This window comes from Capsicum annuum, chromosome 3, assembly GCF_002878395.1.
Source record: "Capsicum annuum cultivar UCD-10X-F1 chromosome 3, UCD10Xv1.1, whole genome shotgun sequence".
NCBI classification, from domain to species: domain Eukaryota; kingdom Viridiplantae; phylum Streptophyta; class Magnoliopsida; order Solanales; family Solanaceae; genus Capsicum; species Capsicum annuum.
This window is the reverse complement of record NC_061113.1, coordinates 97,931,170-97,939,584: the sequence shown is the minus strand read 5'-3', so window position 1 is coordinate 97,939,584 and position 8,415 is coordinate 97,931,170. Positions and strand designations below refer to the sequence as shown.

Here is an 8,415-nt window from a genome sequence, read left to right as displayed (position 1 = left end):
TCATCCACCGGGGTAGACACAAAGAAAGGCTAAGAAATACTCTTGGGACCAAAACCAAAATAAATAGCCACATAAGGGGTCACATAAGAAAAGGTAGAACCTTGATCAAGTAGTTCAACATACCAGTAATGATATCAGGAGATGCCTCAGATTTCTAATGGGTGGCAAAAAAATGAAGACGATTCCCATTGGTGCCAGTACCAAAAGTAGCACCCTTTGATGTAGAAGCTGAAGAAATGGCTACCAAAACTTTATTAGCACTAGAAGTAACCTTAGTTGGACAGTGTCGCTGCAAATGCCCCGGTTGACCACAGTTGTAGCACCTACTCCTCCCCTCATCACATTGACCGCGGTGCATCTGCTAATAAAATATGCAAGGAGGATAAAGTAGGGTTGACTGGGCTCTACTTTCTTGAGACTGGCACCTTGTGCCTTAAACCCACTATTAGTCTATAAGTGACGATCACTAGACAGTTTAGAATATGGGGCACTAGTTTTAGAATAAGAACTAGAGCTTCCTCATGTCTTCCTCTTGCTCCACTGCCTATCATCTCTACCACTATTTTTTTGACCTCCACCCTGCTATGAATATCTAAAAAAATTTCTCCGTCTTTCTTCTATTTCTGCATGTTCTTTCTTTGCATCTTCCACTATTGTATATACACCACAAACCTAAAGATATCTATGTCATTATTCAACATTATTGTCTTAAACTTTAATACCAAATCCTAAGACAAACACGAAGCAAACTTTCTCATTCTTTCCCTCAAACTAGACACAATCTCCGGGGCATAATGAGATAACTGGTGAAACTTCAAAGTATACACCTTTACAATTATCTTTCCATTCTTCAAATCTACAAACTCCTCTACCTTAGCTTTCCTCAACTTCTGAGGAAATAAACGATCAAGGAAAGCACCAGAAAACTCATCCCATATAGCAAGCTCAGCATAATCATCCCTCAACTGCATCCCCTCCTCATACCACTGATAAGCTACCACTTTAATCTGGTGTGCGGCAAACTCCACACCCTCGAATCAAATGTATAAATCACCCAAAATATCTTCTCCTTAAGTGGGATAGACAAGTTTCCACGAGCATCATATCATCAAGGAGAAATGATCTAAAATGCGAGCAAATGGATATTAGAGGATTTTTCAAGACCTTAGACTCTATAGCCCAGAAAAAAGAGCACAAGAAAAGGGAAACATTTTTAAATTCCTCGTATGCTCTCCCTTATAAGTGTGGCGCGCTACACACCCATAAAAGAGACTCTATTTGACACGTCTTTGTGGACACCCAATGACCATGAACCTATGCTCCAATACCAAGCCTGTCACGACCCAAACAAGGGCCTAGTCGTGACGGGTATCTCAAGTCCGCTAAGGACCGAAGACCACCCCCATTAGCCTGGCCAACCAGAACATAATATAACTAGTAGCGGATGAGTTCCAAACACATAATAAGATAGAGATGAGTTTTGAACATATAACAAGATAGGAAAATCAATAACAAGGGGGATCTAAGAATCCACAACACAATCCACCCACACTTTGTCCACAAAGCCTCTAAGAAATAAATATCAACCTAGGTTGGGACATTCCCCCGACCATATCCAAAATAAAAAGAACCCACAAAAATAGTCTAAGATATAAGTAAAGACAAGACTATGAAATAAGGTTCTTTCGAAAAATGGAAACTCACCATTTGAAAGTTGACTCAGGAATAATCCAAAAATCATCTACCACTTCAAAAGGAACCAAAAGTATCTACGAACCATGCATCACATGGGGATACAGCATATGGGGACGGTTAGCAGGGCGAGTGCTAGCATGTAACTTAGGAAAGGGATAAAATAATGTTATGATCAATCATCCAAAATCGCATGCACACAATAAAATACATATATATATATATAATATGTCAGGATAGGGAAGAAGGTTTAGAATAAGAGTTAAAATATTAACCTAGACTGTGTAGCTTTAACCATCATAAAAGGCACCCATAGGCTATATGGGTCCGGTTCCCCCCATCGGAAGGGACCTAATGCCTGTTAGCCGTACGAATCGGAGGTATCAAGGAAGGTTGGGGAATTACAGCCCTTCACCAATCCATGATAAATAAATTTAAGGTATGACACAAGCACACAGACATTAAGACCAAACCCCACCATGGCAAATATGGGTTTGCAGTATCGGTCCCTCAAGACCTCCACCTTCACAGCCAGCTACACAACCCCCTTTAAGCCCAATTAAAATATTTACACATTCTCATTCATAAAACCAAGGACCATCTATTAGGAACTTACCGTTGGTATCATCATACCAATTACGCTTGCAAGCTAATATCATTATGTCGTTTCCATTAACCATCAACTTGGGGGAAGCCACGACCCCCATGGTCCAATTTTTCATTAACTAGGGGGAATCCATGACCCCTAAGGTTCAATTTAAAACCAATTCATGGCCATAAAGGCCTTTCAAAGACATTTGTATTCCATTAGCCTTTTATGCAATCCAATAATTCAAATTTGGTTTCAATGTGCATATATCCTTATGTTAAAGCCAATTTCATAAGGTGGGTTAAGGTTATTACCAATTCCAATACCAAAATTTATTTATTTAGGGAGTCCACGACCCCCACAAGTTTATCAAATTAATTTGGGGGAATCCACGACCCCCTGTTCCCATTTGTCATGCCCATGTACCCAATTAGTTAAAAACCTATCAATTCAAAACATAAATGATTCATAAAATCCATGGGAAAAGCAATTCAATTAATAGTACCCAAAAGCCCTCAACCCAATTTTTAAATCAATAATTAAATCACATGGATAGTGATCTTAAACACATGCTTTTAACAAAACAAGCTTTAGGGAAGAGATGCATGCTTGATACAATGAGAATTTTCAAGAAGAAATCACCCTTTGAGCCCTAGATGACCAATCCCTCAAAAAATCCTAATTGTCCTTGCTTAGAGATTTAAGAGATGCTAGAGGTGTAATTGATATATGTTAGGATGCAATGGTGTTTTATGGATGTGGTTTTTAATTAGAGAAAGAGGAAAATAACCAAAGTTCCCTTACTTAGAAGTACAGTAAAATGTTGCCCAGTCATTACGGGTCACATCATAACTCGTGATGATTGGCTACGAGTCATAGCCTGGACTCGTAATCTGGGCAAACTCTTAGACCCCTTTCACTGATTTGGTCACGAGTAACACCCTACGACTCGTGACCTCACCTTATGAATCTTAAGGGTCCAGTTGTGACATGAACAGAAACTTGGGTATTCCTCACTAGTTTGTCTACGACTCGTAATGAGTAGTCACAACCAGTTAGGTGAGTCATTACTTGGGTAGTGAGCATAAAAGTTGAGAAATTTTCAGAGGCTAAAAATCTAGAGTGTTACATTCTCCCCCCATGATCATTCATCCCTGAATAATGAATCAAGGTATTCCTTAGCACAATTATAAGACAAAAATACAACCCCAAAATCATGAACCAAAATTCGAAAAAATATGGGAAAAGAAAAATGCATACCTCAAGCATGATTATTCAACCCAGGAGAACAAGAATGAATATTTAGACTTCATGTCTTCTTCAGCCTCCCAAGTACTCATACTACACTTCTGTACTTTTTTGGTGCAGATCCGAGCACCAGCTGCCACCATTGATTCGAGGATTGTACAGTGGTAGATTTTGGAGATAGGGTGAGTTCTTGGAGTTAAAGTTGCCCCTTCTCCTTCTATTTATGTATGTCTAGTATTTTGTTTCAAAATGAATTATATTGACTGTTCTAGAACTTGTGGTGTATGTGTAGTAGCTCTTATACAGACTCTTCCAAGTCATGGGATAGTTTTCTATGTTATGGTTACCTTTCAAACTATTCATATTGCCTTGCTTATTTATGAGTGGTATTTCTCCCTTTTGAGATATTTTCCACCAAGCTAGCCCTTTGCAATTAGCTTTAGCTACGGTTCAGATTACCTACTGGCGAGATAGAGTACGTTCCACCATGACTCATAAATTGAGTCGTGATATGCTCATTAGTCTCAACTATGTTAACATGCGTAAATAAGTCCACAAAGTCTAACACAAGTCTTGGCCTAAGGTGGGTCAGAAGGATCCACTTCTAATCTCTAAAATCGATATTTAGGCAATCTCTACCCCAAACTAGGCTAAGAGATCTAAATTCATTCCTAAATGTTAAATAAGCCATAATTAGTCCTAAGGTAGCAAGTTCACCTAAAACATGGGCAACTAAGTTAATTTCACCTAAATTGTAGTTCTAAGATAGCCTAATCATTCCAAATAAACTAATCATATCCACTTCTAATCTCTAAAATTGATATTTAGGCAATCTCTACCCCGAACTAGGCTAAGAGATCTAAATTCATTCCTAAATGTTAATAAGCCATAATTAGTCCTAAGGTAGCAATTTCACCTAAAACATGGGTAACTAAGTCAATTTCACCTAAATTGTAGTTCCAAGATAGTCTAATCATTCCAAATAAAATTAATCATACTAATTACGCTTCCAATACCTAAATCTCATCCCATATCTAGCATCATATCATAATCATTCTATGAGTTCACTCAATCTATGAACAAGGTAATAGGATCATAAAAGTATAATAAGTATTTCACCTTATGGGTCAATCACCCTTCTAGCCCCCAAACTCATAGTTTAATCTAAGTCATGATTTTCTACCTAAAATCACATCCTAACATTCCTATCTAACATGCAACATATATAAAACACATCTCATGGAGAAAAATAGGCAGAAGCCTACCTCGATTCCAAAATAAAATTCCTTGAATCATCCATAAATCATCTATCTTCACTCGACGATCTCGAAATGCCACCACACTATCAAAATTATAATCTACACATCGTTAGGAGTAAAATGAGGCCTATATTGTCATATTCAAAATGGGTATAAAAACAAACCCCAAAAATGGGTTTGAAAATAAAAAAGGGTAAAACCATAATTTTATTTTTGAAATATGTTTTCCATACTCATGGGAGTCTATAGTAGAAAACCATGCAAAAATGAGTTTAAAATGATGTTCAAATCAAAGAAAAACCATTTTCAAGCTTTATCAACAATAACCCCAAAATCCATTTTGAAATCAAGAATTTGAAGTTGTTTTGAAGATAAAATCAAGGGGAAGATGATAATTATAAGATTAAAAAACTTACCGATAGAAGAATCTCAAAAGCTCCTTTGAATTTATCCAAATCCGAGCTCTTAATCCCCAAAAATAGTGAATATGGGGTTTTGATTCTCAATTTGGGTGAAAATTATGAAAAATAAAATATAATTTCGTGGGAAATGGGGAAAATAGAGTTATAAATTGATAGACAAGGATTATACAAGAAAAATACATCAAAAATCATCAAAATTGGAGCTTCTTAGCTCCCAAAATATTTAAAATATGAATATAGGGTCTTATACTCAATGATGGTCGCTTAAATGACACTTTGATTGCTTAAACGACCTAATCAGAGGGTAAAATGTTGCTTAAAAGACCAGGTCACACGGTCAAAGGTTCTCTTTCGCGAACACACACTACCAGAAATTACCCCTATTGCAACAAAACTTTTGGTAACGGTTCCAAAAGCATTGCAATAGAGGACCTATTACAACGGTATAACCGTTGCAAAAAAAAATTGTTCTAATAGAATTATTTGATACTATAACAGTTGCTGCTGTTTAAAAACCATTGCAATAGGGTGTCTTATCATAACAATTGTCTGAACCGTTGCCATAAAATTATCTGTGGAAATACTTTATTAGAGAAAAAAAGCTATTGCAACGTTTATTTATTCCCACCACACCAAGTTCGCCAAAAATAAACCCTACTTTTCCATATTACCTTCTAAGATGCCACTGTAGGAATTACTTGTTCTTCTAAATCCTTCTTCTTCCACCGCCATCCTCCTCTCAAGGTATATCAATTACTTTCCTTCTTACTCTATTTTTGTTTGTGTACGATCGGATTTTGACTTTTTCATTAGCTTTATCGTGTGCAAATTCCGGGCTTCTTTGGAACTCGAGTGAGGCATAATCCATCATCCCGCTCCATTCATAGAGATTCACAGCATCACGGTGTGCTTTTTGTTTCCTTTTACCTTCATCAATACTATTTCATTAATTTGAAAGTTAAATTTGAATTTGTTTTAGTTAGAAGTCTAATAATAGATGCATGTTTGGCTTTTGTTTCTTGTTGTAGCTGGAATTTGGGATTAATCACCAATAAAGGATATGGCTAATCATTGAAATGATTAAGAACAATTTTATTTTGTTGAAATATAATAGTTGGCTTATACCTAAAGATATTGGGATTAGTTCGCTTGTTATCTATTTTAGTTTGAAATTTTTCTTAAATCATTTTTATGGTCAAAAACGATATGTTAAAGAGATATTAGCCTTTTTGGATATTGGCTTGTACCTGAAGATTTTGCTTCATCTCATAAACGCAGAGTTAAGAGTGATGTTGAATCTCTATCTAGAGCTTGTAATGAGTAGTATAGCAAGCACCGCAGGTAAAAAGTTAACGATTATATAATCTTTAAAGGTTTCAATCCATGACATTTCTTTTTTTGGGGACCTGAAGCATTAGTTGAATGCAGATATACCATTCTTTTTTGTGACCATTAGTTCAAATTTGAGTGTTACCCTCAAGAATCTAAGGGATTTGGAAGCCTGCCAAAATAATGGTCAAAAGGTTTCTGTACAACAACAACATACCCAGTATAGTCCCACCAAGTGGGGTCAGGAGAGGGTAAGTGTACGCAGTCCATACCACTACCTCAAATGTGAGATAGAGAGGTAGTTTCTGATAGACCCCTGACTCTCTATGACAATAGTAATAATGTCTAATATGTTGCACTTTGTTTTCTACAAATTTACAACCAAGGAGAGTTGTAAATAGGAGTGGCTACAGATTTAACTTGAACTACTTATGAAGTCCTTCCAATTCCCAAATCTCTTTCAAAGCCACTTCTTTTGTATCCTCCAAATGGACAATCTGGATCCAAAGTAAGGTAACAATTTATCCAGATAACACCAGCACGTATCGATCTTGAAACTGTGTTAGCAATGTTCAAGTTGTTGGTCATTACACCTGCTGCTAATCCATACTTTGTACAGTTATCTCTCTTGATTACCTCCTCCGCAGTCTTGAACTTCATTACTGATAAAAAGGTCCAAATATTTCTTCTTTTGCAATTTTCATGTCATCAGTGACATCGATAAATATGGTTGGTTCGATAAAATAGCCCTTCCTATCCAACATGTTGCCTCTAGTTAACAATGTTGCGCCCTCCTTCTTTCCATGTTTGATGTATGAAAGTACTCTCGTGAACTGTTTTTTGTCGATTTGTGGTCCATGTCGAGTATTTAGATCAAAAGGATCGCCAACCACCCATATTTTTGCTATCTCTTCCAATTTCTTAACAACTTATCGTAAATTCCTTCTTAGATGAAAAGGTACAATCCAGCCACACAAATTTCTCCCTTGTTTTATATTTTTCCATCAAAAGCAAGTGGGGCAACTTTATCCACATCTACATTATCAAATACTATAAAAGGCAACTTGCCTTCGAGTTTTAGTGATACGGATTTCAAATTGCTTGTAGCTCCAGCTTGCATTATTAGACGTCCTACTTCTGTTGACCCAGTGAAACTTATCTTGTCTACATCCATATAAGAGCTAAGCTCAGCACCAGTAGTATGTCCAAATCCTTTTACCACGTTGATTACTCCATCCGAAATTGCTGTTTGCTTAGCCAAATAAGCATAATAGAGAGCCGAAAGAGGAGTCTGTTTAGCAGGTTTAACAACCATGGTGCAACCAGTAGCTAATGTAGGGGAAACCTTATACGCAAACAACTGGCTTGGGAAATTCTAAGGAATAATGTGTCCAACAACACCAATTAGTTTGAACAACGTGTATCCTTGTATCTCGCTTGACATCTTGAGAGTCGTTCCATAAATTTTATCTGCTGCACCGGCATAATAACAAAGAACTTCTGCTAAATTTGGTACTTCTAATGTCTTAACAGCACTAAACAACTTTCCTGCATCCATTGCATCCAAGGTTGCTATTTTCTCCACGTGTTCTAGAACTTAGTCCATAAACTTCAACATTATCTTTCTCCTCTCCTTGGGTGCTAAGCGAGGCCAAGGGCCATTATCGAAAGCTTCACATGCAGCTTTGACGGCCAAATCAATGTCATCCTTGTTACCTTCAGCAATTCTTGCAATCATGTCCTCATTTCTTGGATCTATCATTTCAAATGTATTTCCTGAAATAGAATCCACAAATTCTCCATTGATGAAGAGCTTTGTGAACTTAATCTTTGGAATAGTGAAGTTGACTTCTGAATTATCTTTAGATTGCACCAT

The 8,415-nt window shown here is 36.9% G+C and overlaps 1 pseudogene; it reads right to left on the bottom strand.

Moving 5' to 3' along the window:
• Positions 1-6,914: 6,914 nt before the first annotated feature.
• LOC107863652 lies at positions 6,915-8,415 on the bottom strand (annotated as a pseudogene).